The 22,131-nt window shown below is 32.5% G+C and overlaps 1 protein-coding gene across 4 annotated transcripts in view; it reads right to left on the bottom strand.

The window, feature by feature from the left end:
* Nucleotides 1-19,233, bottom strand: part of Antp (homeotic protein antennapedia) — a 198,236-nt gene extending 179,003 nt beyond the window's left edge. For all 4 annotated transcript variants that reach the window (XM_036370353.2, XM_036370359.2, XM_070113162.1 and 1 more), the window contains exon 1: nt 17,698-19,233. The gene's annotated coding sequence lies outside the window, so the exon portion shown is untranslated. The remainder of the gene's footprint in view (nt 1-17,697) is intronic.
* Between the last annotated feature and the right edge of the window lie 2,898 nt (nt 19,234-22,131).

The raw sequence follows: 22,131 nt of genomic DNA, 5'->3' as shown, positions 1-22,131 counted from the left end.
AAGTTGTTATATAATAATAGTTGAACAATTTTCAACTGAAGATTATGTGATGTCATTCCGAGTATATCTTGATAATTTACGTGTTCATTTTCATCAACAAGAGTAGCGAATGATTTAACATACATCTGATAGCCTGGAACCACTGTTGTAACTGAAAATAAATTTCATCAACTTTTACATGTTTGGCCGCTAATATAGCCCGATTAATGATTAAGTTATAATCCAAACAATTACTATTTACTTTCAGGAATATACTCTTACTTAATCAAGTCTTTTTTGTGATGCCCTGTTTATTTTCAATATCTAGAAATTGTACTATTTTTGAGGGTGCCGTTTAAATTTTGCATTGTTTTGTGCAATGCTTTAAGAATATTTGTGTGCCATTATGCACTTATCTAAAATTATAATTGAACTTTTTATCAACACTGCAGATATTCCGCTATTTTTTTATATTAGATGTTGTGTTTGGTTTTTTATGAATGCCTATGCGTCGTTCGCCTCATAATCTAACAAAGTAGCCGAAATGCCTTGTTGATGCAACTGTCAATGCGATTTTCTGTTGTGATATGTCCTACCGGTTTGACATGGTGTGTCCTAAGAAATAACCGCCTAGTCAGCAACGATCGGTAAATCCATATATGTATTCAAAAATTACTGTACTCTCGTAGTAGTTATGTGTTGTTTTCGTTCTCTTGCAACATGTTGCTACAGAGAATAATAGTTTTGTTCAATCAAAGGCCATTTGTAACACTTAAAATTCGATTCACTAACTATTCGAGAGAGATATAGGGTTATGCATATATAAATGTTTAGGATGACAATACGAGTTGAAATACAGATGTCTGCTTGTCCGTCCGTCTGTATGTGTAAGCTGTAACTTGAGTAAAAATTACGATATCTCGATGAAACTTAGTACACATGTTCCTTGGCAAGCAAATAGGGATGAGTTCGTAGATGGGCCTAATCGGACCACTGCACACGAAACGACATTCATCGAAAACCTATAAATTTCCATAACTAAGCCGAAAATTAGGAAACAAAACTGTAATTTGGAGCAACAAATTGCAATAACAAAGGGTACCTGTGGTGTAGGTTTAATGTATATATCTCCCAAACCATTTTGTTTACATTTTCATCGAATAATAAATGTTGAATTGTTTCGCAACATTTTTATACTCTCGCAACCTGTTGCGACAGAGTATAATAGTTTTGTTCACCTAACGGTTGTTTGTATCACCTAAAATTAATCGAGTTAGATATAGGGTTATATATATATAAATGATCAGGATGAAGAGACGAGTTGAAATCCGGCTGACTGTCTGTCCGTCCGTCCGTCTGTCCGTCCGTCCGTGCAAGCTCTAACTTGAGTCAAAATTGAGATATCTTTATGAAACTTGGTAGACATGTTTCTGGGTACCGTGAGACGGTTGGTATTGCAGATGGGCGTAATCGGACCACTGCCACGCCCACAAAACGCCATTAATCAAAAACAAATAAATTACCCTAACTAAGCTCCGCAATAAGATACAAGACTGTTATTTGGTACACAGGATCACATTACAGAGGGGCATCCGCAGTTAAAACTTTTTTTTAAAAAAGTGGGCGTGGTCCCGCCTCTAATAGGTTTAATGTGCATATCTCCTAAACCGCTAATGCTATAATAACAAACTTCACTAGAAGCAAATGTTTTTAGCACTTCTATTGACGGTGTGAAAATAGTTGAAATCGGGTGGCAACTCCGTCCACTCCCCATATAACGGTACTGTTAAAAACTACTAAAAGCGCGATAAATCAAGCACTAAACACGCCAGAGACATTAAATTTTATCTCTGAGATGGTATAAATTGGCTTTATAGGAACCGCGTTCAAAATTAGTCAGTGGGCGTGGCACAGCCCACTTTTAGGTGAAAACCCATATCTTGAGATCTGCTCAACCGATTTCAACTAAATTCGGTGCATAACGTTCTTTTCATGTTTCTATGTCATAGTGCGAAAATGGGCGAAATCCGACTACAACCACGCCTATTTCCCATATAACACCATTTTTAATTAAATCTTATTCTTTCACTTTCCACTATGCAAATCAGGTAAAAATGATTATATCGGGGTAAAACTTTGCGTGAATAATGCAATTAAAGTATGCCACCCTGCGGCCAAAATTGTCTAAATCGAACCAAAACTGTTCAAACCCCTAAGTACTAAATATGTGGACCCCAGTGCCTATAGTTGACCTTCTACCGAAAATATCAGTCAATCCACAAAGAAATCTCAAACGCGTATACCATTTGACTTTGCGAGAGTATAAAATGTTCGGTTACATCCGAACTTAGCCCTTCCTTACTTGTTTAATATAAAGTTTTCCTAACACCTGAAGGTATCTTCCCTGCTTTGATCCTTGCATGTTGCAAGAGTATAAAATGTTCGGTTGCACCCATCCTTATCTGTTATTATTATTTTTAAGTAATAAAATATGCAAGTGATTCTTACATGAATTTTGAGCAATTGCTTATGATTTGGAATATAATTTTTGTATTTATGAATTGTATTGAGTCTTAACGTAATGGGATAAAAAGTGTTAAATATCTATCCCCTGGTTCTAAGCTATCTCCTCACCAATTTTCAGCCAAAATTGGTCAAACCATTCTAGAGTTATAAATAGTGTAACTACTTTGCTTTATAGTCTTGATAGTTATGCTTGCAAAATTCATAAATGAGAATTAAAATGTGGTTATATATGTATACGAGTATATAGGTCAGTAAGTTGTTAGTCATAAGTGATAATATGATATGAATCAATGTTTTGTTAAATAACAGTCTCAATTTACGGGATAGCTGCATTTTTAATGAGACTATTTCAAGTGTTTTATTTCGTTACTTTTATAACGTTTGTTTGATAATCAGTCGTTCGTCATACAAATTCGATTACTAAATTCAAGAAAGTATCATCAACCTTGCACAATTATGCAATTACAAATTGGCAACGTGATGCCATTGTTGTTGAACGATTTCGGTAAACCGTAAGTGAAACTATCGTAGAAGGACCGAAAATATCACAACGTAACTATTGCGGCATAAACCGTTTAAGATATGCTTTTTGGTATATATTTTTCTGATTCACAGTTTTCGGAGAATGGATATATTTTTATTATTGTCCTGGTGTTTACTGTCGTTGATTTATCTGCATTCTCGGTAACACTTCAATAAATCTCACAATCATAACAATTTGTTTCGCTGTTAATAACATCAAAATACTGAATAACTTAATATATAATCCACTCGATTGCCTGCGAATACAAGGAAATGGTGTGGCCAAAGTAAGTTGCATAGTGGCGTGCGACAAGCGCTCATAATATCGAAGAATACATTATTTATCATTTCTAAATTTATTTGACAAAGAAACTTATAAGAAAGAGACAAAACCGATATTATTCTCTTATGCTATAGGAATGTAAAACTGTTAAGCGGACGAAAAAATTTCATTTAAACAAGTTAACTGAATATATCGTTCATTAAGCAAAGCTACTGCTTCTTTATTAAACTGGAGTAAGTTACTCAAAATCATTTTTCTCAATGTAAAATGTTGCCAGAGTATAATAAACAGATTTACCATCCACTGAACCTATCGTACATCAAAATTGAGCTAAGCTGTTAAAACGCTCGCTTGGGCAATGTACGTTTTTTTCAAAGTTTGCTTTTTAAATTGTCGCTGATATTCCAAACTTATTAATCCAAAATCAATGAAGAACAAGACATCGCAATGACAACAACAAATAAGCATCCATTTGATTTGTAGGTTCCACTTGAAGTTGCTTTTCCGACTGGCTAACTGGTTAACTAGATGCTTGCAGCACTGACCATGTTGGTAGTAATACCAATGCTACAACTGACAAATCAACACGGCGTGGCTATCGACATACAAGTAAAATACTTGTATATTTATATAACAATACAACAAGCGTATTCCTGCACAACTTTTCTCTACATCTCCAAATAAATGATCAGAAGACTCGATTGCAAACGCATTAAAATGTATTGCTATATCGTGGCGACTGCAACCATACGGCTTGCCAATATCTGAATTTTGGCTTAACCGTACGCTTATTCTCAAATCATTCCTGATGTTGGTTAAATAACTCAATTAATTTCTGTCACCTGATTTATCACCTTTCTTGTTTTTGCGTTACTGATTTGACTTTTATTTTTATTTATTAATCCTTGTCGACATTTGCATCATTTTTTGACTTGGTTCTTTTTGTGTATTTTCACACCTCGTTTAACTTTTGCTACATGGTGGTGTGCTTTTTGATGATCTTACGTATTGCAAGAAGGGTATTTTGGTAGCAAATAAAAATCTTTTGTCATTCAAAAAGACATTTCAATATTTTTACTTCGAAAAAAAGATTAACTGAATTCATGATCATTTGTTGATGAGGAACTAGAAGGTATTGATTAGAAGTACATATGCAATTTTTAACAAGATGTTCCATTTTACTATAAAAAAACTACAAACCGTACCGTCTCTATCATTTCGGATGTCATGAAAGATACAAGCGTCGCCATGTTGTTACATAAATATTGTATATATAATATAATAATAAATTTCTCTTCAAATTGTTTATATTTTAATACAACTTTCTAAATTAGATATATTTTACTTTTGCCAAACATATTAAATCTCACTTCTATTCATATATATAATAATATTTATAATATTGGCAATTGTATAATAAGCATCATTCGTGTTTAGCAATTACATTCCTAATTTGAAGTTAGTATAAGTAACTGTAGTTATCATGCAGAAACATACATATGTATGTATATTAGCTGCCAGAATAATGATGGCCGCACAAATATTCTTTATCGGCCGTCTCCCTCTGCTTTACTTTAACATTCGTTAGAATACGACTGTATGGATGAATATGTTGCTGTTATTTCCTGTGTTTGAGTAAAAATAATAATTTTAGTGAATGTTGGACCTATATAAAAATCAAAATGAAAGGCTGCGAAAGAAGAAAGAAAGATATAAGTCAACAAGATTAATGGATTTTCATGTTATACGCACATGTGGCTGTGTATGTATATTTTGTATACAAATAGTTTCGGCGCACCCCGTTTTTCGGCATCTACTACTGCTAAGTTTGGTTAGAGGAGGATTCGAGCACTCATACATACGCATGTACATTTTAACATTCTCAAGATGAATATGAGTGGCTGATTTACAAATGCAAATGGCTGTATTTGTTTTTGCTTTCTTGTTCTATATATAAATTATCTTGAGTAGTCACTGCTGTTTTGCGCTTTCTCACCCTCACTCTACTAACATATTTAATATATGGTATATGAAGATTTATACCTCTTTCCATAAATTTCTGCAGCTGCCGGTAGTAGAAAACTATATTTGTTTTTTTTATTCATACTTGTAGCAGGCAGACAGGTAGGCTTGATATCTTTCGTCTCTCTCTGTGAAGTGTATGTCTAGTCCTTTCAACTGATGTTATTTCTGATCATTTTACAGTTAACTAGTAACTAAATTAATTGTGAAAAATGTTTCACCAAACTAAATTCCATATTACTCTTAGGTTTATTCGATCAAAACTTCTGATTACAAATTCTGTATTTTTAAATGGGTTGATATCTTAATTTGCAAATAATATAAGATTCCTGATTATATATACGTACACATGTGCTTTATTGAAGTATCTGATCCACATAAGAGTACCAAGGCTTATTAATATATCTGATTATTTTGCTATACAGTAGACAGTTTGATTTTATTTTATATTAATCTTTTGTTTCAGGCATAATTCAAGCAGTTCCATAAATCAGACAACTTGGCGGCGCTTCAAAAGTGTCTGAATCGATATATGTACCACATGTATGTTAACTTTTACTGCAACAATACCGAATTCCAAATATCATAATAAATATAAATTTGTATATAAAATATATGTATGAAACTAAAGAAATGGTGCCAATATTGATCAACAATGCATTGGAAAGTCAGTCACAGTTGCATATAAGCTCTCAAACTATTAGAAGAAGGCGTTGTAATTGAAGTGTGAATGCGCGCATTGCTCCTAAAGCCTGTTAAAAATGACACTAGAAATGGTTAATGACAATAAATCAAAACCATTTCCAATATTTTCACAAATATTTCAAACAATGGGGAAATTGTTTGATTTATTTTAGAAGCAGCAGCCAAAGTAGTGGATAGACGGCAGGCGACTGGTAAGCATAAATCATCTATAAGGATGCACATCCATATGATGGGCATAAGAAGAATTTGAAGAAAATTTAAAAAGCAATCTTGAGATGGCACAAATGCATTTTGAGAAAATGACACATACAAACACACCGAGTGCTGCTTGTGTCGCCTTTGTTTGTTGCCTATTTGAAATTTGCATATTTAATGTGGAACAGACTGCGAAAGAAAACAACAACTGCAAAAATTCGAACAATAAATCAAAAAATATATAATATTGAAAAAAAAAGTATGTACGAGTATGCAATGCCCAAACAATAACAATACAATTTCCACTGCGTCTAACAGCTACGAAACATACTTTGTTTGCCTTGCTACGTTCAGGATACTGTCACTCGTCGCGGAGCAAATAAAATCAATGGTGAGCATGCGAAATTTGAAATAATAGAAAATATGAAAGATATTTTTACATATGCAAAAACGGAAGTTGGCAGCGCGCTTCACTTAAAAGATAAGTAGCACACCAAAAGTTCTTGGAAAAATTAGCAACGCTCCATTTTCAGGGAAAACAGAAGCACAAAATATGAAAATATGCATAATTTCAGATATAGGCATACATGTGTATGACGTGTAACTACGTTCATAACACATTACACCATAAAAAATAAAGGTGAGTGTTTTGTGAAAACAACACGTTGCGTACGTTTCTAAACTAGGGCCAAGACGTGTTTTCTGTTAACCTTGCGCAAACGATGTTTTTAAAACAAACAACAAGACAAAAAACAATAAAGTTAATACCAACAATCTGGTAACGTACAACTGTCTACTCAAATGAATTCAAGTTCCGACAAAAATATAAAGTACATAATACAAGCAACTTTCGCAAACATCAAAACTTTAAACCACGGTAAAAATACTGGGCAATAGATTTAGGAAAAAGGGCAGAGTACGAAAAGTTGCTTATACGCAACTATTTCATATACAATATACACATATGTATACTAGGGTGGAACTAAAATAATAATATTTTTTTCACGTGGTACTCTGAAAAATGGGTTCTTAAACACCTAAAGAAAAAATTCAAATTTCGCTTCCAATTTTGAAAAAATATTTCGTTTCATAGGTTTTGTAGTAAATTGATCTTCAAAAAAGGTCTAATACAATATTTTCGTAAATTTGACCGTTTAAAAGATATTATCGATAGAAGTTAGATTATTTTAAAGCAAAAAAATAATTTTAAGTTGCAAAACTCATAGTTTTGTACAAAATTTACTCCTCTACAAAAAAGGTTTTTTATAATTTTTCGATTTAGTTAAGCGTATACGAGATATTCATTGCACATGCACATTAGAAATTCATAAGAAAAAAATTGCCCTAAAATAATCAAACTTCAATCGTTAATTTAAACGGTCAGGTTTACGAAAAAACCTTTTTTTGAAAAGCAAGAAGAACCTATTTCTCAGAGTGCCAAGTGGAAAAAATATTCGATTTTTTGACTCACCCTAATGTATACCTAAATATATTTGACCGACTATGTGAACGCTGACCACAAATCAAAAAGACGGCCGACAAAAGTTGTCAAAGCGACAATGCCACACATTGCAAAGTTAAGACGACCGCAAAAATATAACAAATAAGCAAGTCCAAACTCGACCGGAACCGAACGATAGTTACTCTTCCCGCTTGCAAGAATGGTAAATTATTTCAAGTTACCCGTATAAAATAATAAATTCTGAAGCGAGGCTTTTTTATTAATAGGTACCGGGATATAAATGTAGTTAATAATCTAGGTATGTCACATACTTTGTCTTTCCAGCTCAATTTTTTTATTTGTATATACGTTTATCTCTTGATTTATAATGTTACAACTACTAAATTAAATAAGAGAGTTATTTCCTCCTTGCAACGTGTTGCGGGGGTATTAAAAACAGTGTCTAACGATGTGAGAAAAAGGTTTATGCAAAAACACGCCGAAACAATGAACGGCAAATTACTGACCCACTTGCAAGTTCATCGGCTGCCTGGCAGCCCTAATTGTTAGCAAACTTGTTTGGCTTTTGGAGTCGTATATGTATATAATTTGCTTCGTAGAAATTTTCGCAATTTATATTAAAAGCAATCACAAAACACAAAAGTTAACAATATTACAAAAATAAAGTTAAAGAAACTAAAATGTTATACAAGTCGAAACTGAATCATACAAACATTCATACAGGCTACACAAAAAGGGTTGCGTATTTTTTAATTCAAAAGTTTTGGATGTTAAACTTTAAAATTCGAATGTTTAAGATTACAAATTGAAAATTTTATTTACTAAGTTGAATATATAAGTTTGCCGACCAGTGGTCTAGCTACAGTTTAAAATAGTAGAACCTGAAGTACGCAAACACGAAAAAAAGGTAATTCTAAAACAATTTCCTTTTGTAATTCTTAAATAATATCTTAATAATTAAATAAATTTAATTAAAATGTTAGTTAAATTATTTTTTAACGCAACCCTGAATATAGATATGTGTTTGCAAATTTATTATATTGATTATGTGCTAAATAGCAGTAAAGTTGCAAGAGTAACCTCAAATTACTTGTCCTACCAGAGCGAAAACTTTGTGTCTTTTTGTTTCCTAATAAAACCTTAAAAATATTTGCGTATGGTATGAATGAAGGTACGAATTTAAATTTAATTATTTTTACTTCAACTGACTAAATTTTGTATATTTGGCTTTGGCACTGCAGATAGGCTTTACCATTCCTTAAAAATAGTGTAAAGAAATGCAAAAAGATTACACGTTTCAATTGGAATATTTTCAATACAATTTTCAAATTTATGAAGGAAGACGACTTTCTCAATCAAACTCGATCGCACAAACAATTTGTAACGCCACTAACAATTGTATTATTGTACTTGACGTTTTCCGCATAATGTAGTCGTATTAACGTTTTACATAAGAGTCACAAAAGAGATTTAAGAGAGAATAAAACATTTTCACGATATGTAATTTTTCTCGTAGTTGTATTGGTTTAATTTACATTTCAGTATCTTTCCTTCTCGAAAAATATAATGAGACAGCAGAGAGTAGAAAATATTAAAAAACATCGTTTTAGGTATAAATCTTGAAAACAAGACACAGAGAAAAATAGGCAACAATGCAGACTCATAAATGATAATTGTGAAGCGCTATGCATATCCTCAACTGCCGTGACGATCCAGCGAAGGATTAAAAAGGAACCAAAAACAGGTCCCAAATAAGCAGCTAAACAAAAAGGAATGTTAAAAAAGAAATATGGAAACAAAAAATAAAAAACTAAGACAAACAGTGGTTCTAAAAAATACACATTGTGTTAGGATGCCAAAAAAGTGGTCAAGGGTAGAAAAATTTTTTTATGTGCAATTCAGTCAACTAACGTGCGACTCCCTAATGACCTAGATGCGTGCTAGCTACACGCATACATATCTTGCATGGGTATATAGGCTGAATTTAGTTCTGTGCGTGGCATTGAATATTTGGTTTACAGATATAAAAGTTAAATACCACTTCGAAGGTCGCATATTAATTTTTCTACTTCCATGTATAGACAATAGATATTGCATAACATAATGCTTTAATGCTCACATATATACGAACGTCAATATTTCAATATATGTTGCAGGTAAGTGATGCCAATACTGAGAACAGCAGGTGAAGTTTTGGCAAATTCTTTTTGGAACATAAAAGTGCAAGTGTCACACATATTACCCTAATAGTATTTATTTTTTTTTCAAGGGCATATTTTGAGCTAGAATATTAAAAAGTTACAGACATTGGCATGAAAGATCTTGCTATGCAGAAATTTTGTTTTTGTAATTTTTTCTTCTAGACCATACTTTACTATGAGTTTGTTATTTATTATTTTATTTCAGTCAATATCAATCATAAATTTATTTAATTTTGAGAAAGGGTTCAAAAGTTTGCAGAACAACTAAGCAAATTTTCAAAGTATAATTAAATAATAACAATAATTTCTGGAAACTATTTTTGGTTGTTGATACCATTCGGCACTTCCAGAAGAATATATTTTAAAAATATTTGAAGCCAATCAGTAGGTTCGATTGTAGTACCACACTTAAATAAATTAGATAGGAAGGGTGATATATTTTCAGCTATCCAATATTTGTGAGCAATAAGTAGATTAATGATAATTGTTATTGGCTAAACAATCTTTTGAGCTTTCTTAATTGTGTTATACCAGATGCTCATTTTTATAAGATGCAAGTTCTAAAAATTAACAAAAATCTTTTATATGTCACAATACAACCTCAACATTCGATTTAGCGATTTCGATTTTTTTATGTGTATTCACCTGAGAGGAGAAGTTCAACAGCGGACATCAATAGTATCAGACAGTTTGCCATACAAATTTGAAACAAACAAGACCTGTTTTGTTAGTCAAGATTTAAATTCATTTAAAAACTAACCATCGGAAAGACCAACCAAATTAACCAAAAGGAGTAACTCAGCATTAAAAAAGTAAGGAAGTTCTAAGTTCGGGTGTAACCGAACAATTTATACTCTCGCAACTTGCAAGGAAAATTACGTCAGGTGTTGGCAAAATTGTATATTAAAGGAAGTATTGATCCGATTCAACCCATTTTTGACACAAAAACGTATTATTATCGAGAGTTTCATTTATTTATTTTTTTAAATGAATTTCAATTATTTCGGTAAAAAGTAGAGGCCTTGGGGTCTATATATTCAGTACCTAGGGGCTTGTCTCTGGCGTATATAGTGCTTGATTTATCGCGCTTTTAGTAATTTTTAACAGTACCGTTATATGGGGAGTGGGCGGGCTGGCCACCCGATTTTATCCATTTTCACACTGTCGATAAAAATGTTAAAACTATTTGTTCTCAGTGAATTTTGTTAATTTAGTTTTATCGCATTAAAAAAAATAAACTGCAGATGCCTCTCCCAAATGTGATCCTGTATACCAAATAACAGTCTTTTATCTTATTGTGAAGCTTTGTTATGGAAATTTATTGGTTTTGATTAATGGCGTTTTGTGGGCGTAGCAGTGGTCCGATTCTGCCCATCTTACGGTACCAAGAAACCTGTTTACCAAGTTTCATAAAGATATCTCAATTTTTACTCAAGTTGCAGCTTGCTTGGGTGGACGGACAGACAGATACCCGGATTTCAACTCGTCTCTTCATCCTGATCATTATATATATATAACTATTATTTAACTCGATTAGTTTTACGTGATGCAAACAACCGTTAGGTGAACAAAACTATTATACTCTGTAGCAACATGTTGCAAGAGTATAAAAACGAATTTACAGAAAGTTACGAGTATATCAGCAAAACACATAATTAATTAAAGGAAAATTGAAGAATGAAGCTTGAAAAAAGATGCTAGTGAATAAAGTAAATAGTTTTAAACATTCAGCATTAGAATCCAGTAAAAAAAATTGTCGATGCCAGAATGAAGAAAGGGAAGAGAACTTTCTTAAAATGCCGGTTATTTTAAAGTCAGCTGAAACATGCATTTACCCAAAGACAGTTTCATTTGATAATTTGTGATGGTAACCTCATTTCTCAGTTTCCGGGTCAACGATATAATTTGGTTACAATTCTTCGCTTTAGTTGTTATATCACATAACTCTAGTATTCAATATATGTATACCATAGCTATATATACATGGACATATTTATATTTACATATGTACTTATAAATTCCGAATCTCTACTCCCACCCACAACGACAATTGGTATGCAAAATTACGTAAACTCTTACTACAATACCATGGCTATCGCAATTGTCGTTTTCGGTCGTCGACAATTTCTTTTGATTGCGAAAAAACAATAACTCGCAAAGCTAAGGATTCTTATATATATAGATAACAGTAGCTATTGGTGACATTATTTAAACGGGTGACCACAGACATTTTTTATTTTCTAAAATACTGAAATACTCTTCAACAATAGCAATGTACTTATTTCAAATAAAATTTAGTCCACACAATGTAAAGATTTATGGTATATAAATCAAGAACGAACGAGGATATCGGAATAATATCTTTAATCTCACGACTAAAATTTGTCAAAATCGTAGTATAACTTTTCAAGCCCTCAAATACCGATTATGTGGGCATCAGTGTCTATGACTGTCTTTTTACGGAAAATATAGGTTAGTTTGTGAGATAATGAAATTTAGAGATAATAATATGCCCTTGTATCGAAAATGGGTAAAAATTTTCAAACTTCCCGTTGCCATCATACCGAACATAATATATGTGAGATTAGCAAAAATAAATTAACATATAATAATTGATGTCCTATAGTTTAATGCTTAAATTAACCTATGCCCACATGCCACTTATAATGATTTTCGTTATTAGCTAACGAAGTATACTTTCACCTAACCTTTTAGCTAACGAAGTATACTTTCACCAGCCTTAATATACCCGAGTGATTTACGAGTTTCCAGCTGACTTTACACCGTTTATGCTAGTGAATATGTGTGATATTTTAATGCAATTAAGTGGAGATGTCGTTTTAAGTAAAATTTGGACTAGCGTTAAATATGAATGAAATCGGTATAGACCTTGATCTAAACCCCATATTTCTAAAATAATGATTTTCGATTATTTGGTTGAATTTTCCTTATATACCCAATATATTCCATTAAGTGCCTTTGGCTAAATTTATATTACATATATTACATATATATATCATTTGAATTATTTTTTAGTATAAATATCTTGGAGAAGAAGCAAAATGTAGTAATAAAATGAAGTGATTCTATGACTTATAACATATGTTAATATGTTATCAATTGTTATGTGACTGAAATCCCTTCATGGTTTCTTCGAATAATAAATTTTAAATCTATTTGCAGCACATGTTTTAAATTTTGTCAACACCTGAAAATATCCCACCGCTTTTTGACCTCACAAACTACTAGATTATAAAATATTCGGTTAAACGTAAAACATATGATTTCTTAAATGTTTGATATATTATTTTACTATTATTATGGTTTACTTTTTATGATATTTTATTTCTGTTATTTTAATGAAAGTTTCATTGCTTTACCCAATTTAATATAAAATTAAAATTTTTATTTTACAAAAAATAATCATCAAATCCGTAAAACACAAGCAAAATTGCGTGAAGATATCTCGTCAAATGAAAAAATTTTCCATACAAGCACTTGATCCCGATCGTTCAGTTTGTATGGCAGCTATATGCTATAGAAGTCCAAAATCGGCGTTCTGATAAATGAGCAACTCCTTGCGAAAAAGGATGTGTGCAAAATTTCAGACCGATATTTCAAAATCTGAGGGACTAGTTCGCGTGTAGACAGACGGACACGGCTAAATCTACCCAGCTTGTCAGGCTGGCCGACTTTCCTTCTAGGTGTTACAAACTTCGTGGCAAACTCAGTATACCCTATTCAGGGTATAAAAAGCTGGTGAATATACTTATGTATTGAAGTATAAGTTTTTATCAAGAAATATTTTGAACTATATTAGAATTGACAGTTATACGCTATGTAATCTTTATTGGGATAATTTTAAGGTGACATAATGTTTTCTTTGTACTCATGTAATGATAAAAGGTTTATATAATTTTGATAGAAGCAAATTCTCAAATTACAGGTGAGACCATGATATAAAATATATAAATCTAATTTAATTTTGTTAAAATACTTTCTAAACAAAACTATATCCTGACTAAATTACAATATGTTGTCAGTTTAGTTTATTTTCCAACAAGTTCGAATACCTTAATGATTTTTACATTTTTGAAACAAGTAAATATTTAGTGTTTTCTTTTTCGTTCATCAGTAGGAGAATTTGAATACTTTCAGATTTTCGATTAATTCAGGCCTTGATCCAGAAATATCGAAATATTCCTTTCAAGAGATAATGATTTTGTACTACATTCTTTTCGATAACTCTGTTTTACACAAACAGCAATGCTTTACAACAAGTTTATTGGAGTGTTATGCAGAGCCTTAAAACACTTACAGTTGGCGAATTGATGGGCCCGATGTAGTATACGATTTTAATGCGACAAACTTGAGTTTACAGTACTTTTTCGCGTTTTTGTCCGTAGAATGAGTTTTGTTCCATTACTATTTCCCACTGACGCTTGGTGTTGGGCTGCAATGCTTTAACATGAGCTCTTGGCCACCACAGCGGGGGCGCTCCACTCATGATGACATTGCAGCACATTTAACAACTGACAATGATTTATAACATAAATATATGGGCGACAATGAGTTAGCAGGCGAAAGAACGAATGGGCGACCATACTACCGAATTGCAACACATATTGAAGTACTGATGGCATAATAAATTCAATCGACGTATAAATAAAATAATAAAAATTTTTAGCAAAATCTAAGAAGTACAAAAAAATTAAGTAAGAAAGGTCCAGTCCGGGCAGAACTGATCATTCGATACTTTTTGCGTAGGTATTACATTTTAGACGAAGTTGTTACTTATTACCTAAATATTCTAACTAAAGTAAGTCGTTATGTCCAAATCAAACTTAAATTTTCTTCGCAAAACTTTATTAAGATATCTTAAAAGATGATCTTTGTTTTTGATCTGATAATTTAAAATACTGCGTATTACATATTGAATATTTTATCTTGTTAGTAAGTCAAACAATGAACAAGTAAGGAAAGAATTAGTTCGGGTTTGTTCGCAATTCGTCATATTTCCAGAAATATATGCTCTGAATTTTATTGAGATCCCTCACAGATTGACCTGAGATGCTGACACTCAGGTCCACATCTTTTCAATATATTTTTTTAATCAAATGTCCCAAATGTTTGAAGCTTTTATTATACGTATGAGTGAGACTAAATATTTCTACGCTAATAAGTTTTGGAAAATAACTTTATGTCTTCATTTCAGTAAATAACATTACATACATACATATGTGAATCTAAACATAAATGAAAATAAATATGCCTAAGGAAAATCTATGGCATAGAAAACAATATTCATATACAAAAGTTAGAACATTTATGAATGAGTGACATGAATGCGGATAAATTCTACTAGTGCTAGAGGCCTTTAATATCATTTGCAGTCCCAGGTCCAGCAGTTATCCCTTTCGTTTGCACTGTTATTGCAAAAGTTACAAACACCAGTGCGTTACGTATGCTATGGAGTCAGTGTTCCCACTTTGATCCAATTCAATTACGCGTTTTTTCAGAAATATATTACAGATGCTCAAATATTATTTTAAGATATAAAATATAATTAGATATATAAACATATTTTATATTAAATATTTCATTTGCTTCGAGAAAAGCATTAGTATCATTTAGTACCATGCTTTCATCTGTTTGTATTTTTTTAAGACGGCTACAAAGGTTGGGATTTTACTAACGGAACTCTCATATACACCGTCGTTTCATGTTAGCCATTACATATACAATGTTTATTAATTCCTTTGTAACTTAAATCACATACATTTACACAAAATGTCATAACTCAAATATAAAGCTACAAGTTCAAAGCGACCATAACTTCTGAAATGGTTGGTGTATTGTATTAGTGTGTACAAATCCGCAAAATACACATACGTGCACCTAACGATATGTACATATGTATACAAATAAAGGGATGTACAAAATTACATTAAACAAGTATACACAACGAGAGTATATCAAGCGAAAATACACGGCATTGCAACGGCGGTCGGTCAGCTTGAAGACGACACATGCTGGTGGGGGGCAACTATGCCGTGAGGCTGTAGAGCTTAATAAGCCTGTCAACAGCAAATCATAAACGTGTTGCAGCTTCACGCAGTGCACTGCAGAACTACGTCACAGCTGCACGAAGCTCGGTGCTGAATTGTTAGGTTTGAGTATTTGTCCATGCATGCATACATATATTTACCACATATAGTATCAGTACAACAACAAATTAAAACAAACAATTGAAAATAATACGAGTAATAAAATTCAAAGCATATGATCAGTTGTGTATAGTAGCCTGCAATCCTGTTTAAATGTTTACTGGTGTGTATTTTCATACCGTTATGAATTATTGAGTGTCAAAATGATGAAATTTAATTTGAAATTTGCAATTTGCATTTTATGTTGATTACAATTTAGCACCCAAATATGAATGCATTCCTACAAAATATGTGAACCATATTTGTTTATAGTACAAGAAGTTCATTAAAACTAAATTAAAACTAATGTATGTAAGTAAATTTAAAATTTTTGGAATAATCTATTGCAAATGCTTTTCGCATTTGGTGGATTCACTTGTTTAATGAATGATAAAAGAATTTATTGCTGAAGATATTTTTAAATAATTGGTGATCGGATGGTGTGTTTATGGGAAGCGTTTTTTTATTGGAAAGTGTTTATGAACTTGCACATGGTTACAGGGAAGATTTTTTGTTTTAAGAAATGCAACATAAATTCTAACAAAAGCTTTGAAATTATTTACATACAATGTTGAATAATTTAGATTGAATTACTATAACTGTCACATTTTGATGCTAGAATTAAATAAAATCAACATATATAAGTGACCTCCTTCTCAATTATGGGTATAAGCTAATTCCAAAGCATAATTTTTTAGCAGAAAAGCGACCATTTGTTTTTTTTTTTATGGTAATGCAAAAACGCTTTCACTGTGAAAAGTATAAAATTAAAACTTGCAAGTTTGTAGCGCCCAATGTAATGAATTAGGTGTATTAGTTAATTTTCGATAGCAATTATTGGAAGCAATATTCTATCTCTTCTCATGCGTTAAAAGTCCTCACACTTGACCGTTTTTAAATTTACACTCTGATTTCCGCAGGATTTGAAAAATTCATATCGCAATCGTCGTTGCAGGAACTACTACATAACTTCGGCTTTTCCAATATTTGGGTGATGTTATTAGCGTTGAACTTCCTGATCGTGCCTTTGAACTTAGTTGTGTAATGCCTAGACGCTGGACGACATAATGGGCTCTATATCTTCAATCGCGCCTAGTTGCAGTGTTTTCAACTGTTCATTATTTAATCCGTTACTAAGCGGCAAAGTTAAAAATCTTATTGAATGTCAGTTGTATGAGTTGTTTGGAGGAAGAAAGAGGACTCATCTTAACCCTTTCTTGTTGACTGTCTCGCCTTTGAGGGGATAAAGCTAAAACACTTAGGATCTCACAGCTTCGGATATTCAGGTGAAAACATACTTGTGATGGGTTCACGGCGGATTGTGGATACGGGAATCCAACTACAGAAGTTATTGTGCTTCATACACACTGTATGTAGCAGTTCAAGCACGATAATCTTGAAGCCAATCATAGAACTTAACATAACCCAACCATCATTAGATCAGAACGATTAGATGAAATGGATGATAATAAATTACATACTTAAATGGATATTCCCCGGACAATATTATTCAATTAACTATAATATAAATTACAATAAGAATATGAAACATATATCCTCTGAATATTTTTAATTAATATATATTATAAAACTTACCTCTGAATGTCATAGACTATATATACCTCGTCCTGCATGAACTCCAATTTATTGAATATATTCACCTTTGCTTTGGATCGAAATTTTTTAATTTTATTTTACAAACACACTTACACTCTTTATTAGGTTTAGGTATTACCAAAATATAAGAGATTACAGCTTTTGTGAAACTGCTACAGTTGCGCGCAATAAACCAATATGTTTAATCATTTCGGTGTATAACGTTAAAGTCGCTTTACAGTGGCAATTTCGTACAAAGAGTTTTTTAACTAATTCATCTTATTTAGTTGATAGTGGAGTACCGATACAAAATTAAAATTAATTTTTTTTATTCACTTAATATTTTATATATGTAATAATAAATAACTGTAATGTGTATATAAATATGCTTGTAAAATATTGCTTACAATCAACGACTAGAATTGTGGGTGAATATTACAGTAATGTCAATACAAACTTTTTATAGTTATATGCATCAGTGGAGAAAAACGATTTAAGAATAGAATTTGGCATTAGGTTTTCACTTTGGATTTTATTCTAATAAATGTAGTATTATTTAAACAATTTTGCACCAGTAGTTGATTACATGTTCTGGAACTATTTCATATTTTGTATTGGCACAATTTAGTAATCCCTTTTCTGATATCACTCCAAATTTGTAATTCGTATTTTAAGTAGAGTACTTTTTAACAAGATTTGTCGTGTTATTGCACTTTTCAATTTAAATTTAGTTTTTGTATGCCACTTTTTTACGGTATTATCTGTTCTAGTAAATAAGAATCTATATGACAGACATTCTGTTATCTATCTTTTCTAACATATAATATATGTATGTATATTATATTTACTATTAATAAACCGCACCGTTACCACTACACACATTACATTGCAAGCCGAACTAATTCTCCGAGCGTAATATAATGAGACTCGCTGCAAAAAAAAAATATTAGGCCCTTTAATACAACCTATTTACGGCTCTAACGCTGCTCAACACTGCACAAATTTTTACGATTATTGTTACGTTTATTTTTATGATAACTGCTAATTCACTTGCTCAGCTTTTGTTTACATTACTCTGAAGTATCGCCCAATTGGAAGATGATTTGCGTATTGTGACGATAAAGTAGACGCAGTAAAAATGTGTTGAGAACTGAGGTTGCTTTAAACTAATATTTTGGTAGCAATTATTAGCCGATCCTTGAACCAGATTTATTTTGTACGCAGCTCACGTATGCCACCCGGGAACCCTCTTTGACTTAAGCAGCAGATGTTATTCGCTAAGTACCTTTTGTCAAATTTTTACAATTTAATGACCTTGAAAATGAAATATTTTGCACGGCGGTAGGCAATTCACTATGTGTGTGCAGCAAATTAAAACATTTGTTATTATGCCGTTCATTGGTTCACACGTCAAGTGGAATTTGCTGCTTACAAGAATCGTTTTGTTTTATTGTTATTGCCAACGGTTATTATCATTTTTTAGGGTAATTTCTCTATGTGTATTGTAGATGATGTTGATGTTGATGTTGATTTCTTTACGACTTCTATCAAACTAAACCCATAAAGCATTCAATTCAAGGCATATACTTCACATATTTACGAGCGCGGCAGCTATATGTATGTATGTGAAAACGGTCTGTCTGGGCATACGGCTGCGCGAGTAAGCAAAAGTGAGCAGACAGCCCGTAGCAGCAGTAGCAGCTGCTGCAACTGAGGCAGTTTAATGATATCGCGAGTGGCCCCAGCGTTGTCGCTAGCTACGGCGTTGCAATATATAGGGGAGAGAAATAAACAACAACGGCATTGTGATATTATCAACAGAGACAGTTAACGCATAGACCAACAAAAAAGTCAAATGAATCAACAACAGTCCCATGTTTCGGTTGCAGCTCACGGAAGTGGCATCTTCCCCCTCATCTTATAACAGAAAGCAGTGCCAAGTGACAAAAAATATGGAAATTTGAAAAAAAAAATGAAATCATCAAATTCTGCTAGCAGCGTCGTTTGCGGTGACGAATGTGAAAGCGTCGAATCGAGCATTGGAAGTAGATACATAAGAAATATTCTTATTAGAAATATAACCACAAAGCTGAGCGACTGTCGCAACAGTCTATTTGGCCCACTAATGTTTATTTTACGAACGAGTACTCAACAACGCATTCAGTTCTACGGCACTGCTTTTTCCGCAGCTTGGCTTCGGGTATTATTTTTTTATGTCATTTTGTAGCAACACTCTTCTCCGGCAACAAACGCTGAATGCGGCACAGCTTTTCAATTTTACATGTTCAGTGGCCACGCTACGTCGATGGCAACGCGCCGAAGCAATAAAGTACGCACTGGATACCAAAAATGTACTCTGAGAAGATTCGCGAAATTTATCGTGTGAATTTTTTTTTTTTTTTTACTTCACTTTACTTAACCGGCGAGTACAAAACTAGAGAAATGAGCGAGTGAGCAATCAACTCAATTAAACTATGTGTTTTATTTTTCTTTGTTTTGGTTTTGTTTCATTGGTTGTTGAAATTTATGTGTATGGTGTGAGTGGCCGTATTTTAAAAGGTTGGGGATGCACCCTTTTAAGAGCAGCCGGTATTTTGGTTTGACAATATGTTCAAACACATTTGGTTCTCACTTTGCTTAACGCTTTGTGTGTCCTAGCAATGGCACAGAAACTGCTTTTATTGCTTTTGCATATTGTACCCTTTCTAGTTTCTGCAAGTTGTGAGAACTTTGCCTTAGTTAGCTGTAGTCATATTGTTTTCACATGTATTTAGTTTCTGAAGAATATTTCTAAATGAACCGTTCAATTTTTCAGCTTTAAGGTGATCTCTTTCCTTATTTGCCCAGTGTTGTCGTCACAAAAGTCAAAAGATTACAAATAAAATATTAAAGGAATACCATGTACATATGCCATGCAGATATATGTCCATAAATTCTTGCCAAAGTTCTTACTACAATAGTTTTGTTCAAGGAAAGACCAAAATATTTCCTAAGTTTGTTAATAGCTTGTTATTAATTCGAATTATACAAAGTTTACGATCCAATTAACGAAATAAACAGGCTATGTTTTAATTTGCATGTATAATATTTTGACTTTTTAATTAAAAAAAAGAACAAATATAACGAGATGTTTTATAATGCCTTAGAAATAATGGCGGTGTATAATTAAATAACTGGACAACCCTATTGCACAAAAAATCTTATTTGATAGCTATAAACACTCAAATTTTACGGATTTCTATGCATTAGCAATCACTAATACTTACATACACTCATTTCTCTTCTCTCTTCGCAGAGATGTGGTTGTTTACGATTCCGCGCTCTGAATTTTCTTGTATAACCTTGAAGGTTTGCAAAACTAATTTCTTCACTCTAAATATAAGAGTAAAATTTAGAACTAGCAATAAACAAGAAAGCTTAATGGAATCATATATGGTACATACATAGAATAGTATTACATACGGACATAAGCAGTCGTGGGCTACAGCTCATTGTTTGTTAGAATTTCATTTGGCAGTTGCCGATCACCTCAATGAGGCAACATCTAATAGCATATCAATTTGTAGGACCATACTTGAAGATATTATTTTCTTATCTATTAAAAATATGCTGAAAAATAAATTAAGAAAGATATTTTGAATGTTAGATATGAATATTTAACAAAAATCTTAAAATAATTTTTTTCTAAGATTGTTTAAATATGAATAATGCTTTTATACAATAAATTAAGTTTCATTACAATATTTATTTATATTTCAAAATGTTCAGTGATAAGGGAAAAGTATTTAGGTATTTTTTTTCGGTTCGTATGGGGCCTTTCGATGTACCGATTTCGATAATCAGTGTATTGACTCTGCACAAATAAATAATTCTAAGAGCACTATCCACCATATCACCATATTTTCTCCAAACGATATCAAAATTATTGCTTTTGCCGTCGGCATAAACAATAATAAATACCCCGTTATACAACAACAAAACAATCCATCAAAGGGCACCCAATGTCATACTCACACATACTGTTACAATGTAGCATACTAAAATATCCACTCACTTATTCGGTGCTCATTCACTCAACTGAAGTCGTAAAGTAATCAACAGCCATCGAGAGAAAACACTAAACCATCCGAAACGTGTACCTCTCTCTCCTCCTGAAGATATAATATATACAGCTTTATAATGTTGTGAGTGCGCTATAAACTCTTGATACAAAGAGAGCAAATCGAAGTCACAATATGAGCCTGTTAGAAACCTCCTCGGGCAATCCAATTGGCAAAAGCAGGGCAGTATCGCAAAGGGAGGAGCCGAGCTCATAAAGCATTTCTATTTCTCTGTGCAGTGCAGCAGCTGTCAGTCGAATGTGTTGATCAGCAACTCCGTTGGGCGGAGAGTGCCGTTTCGTACAGCGTAAAAGATGGATGGCTATGTGCGAGT

The sequence above is a fragment of the Bactrocera oleae genome, chromosome 2 (genome assembly GCF_042242935.1).
Source record: "Bactrocera oleae isolate idBacOlea1 chromosome 2, idBacOlea1, whole genome shotgun sequence".
Taxonomy (NCBI): Eukaryota; Metazoa; Arthropoda; class Insecta; order Diptera; family Tephritidae; genus Bactrocera; species Bactrocera oleae.
The sequence above is the reverse complement of the archived record's forward strand: the minus strand, read 5'-3'. Positions and strand labels throughout refer to the sequence as shown.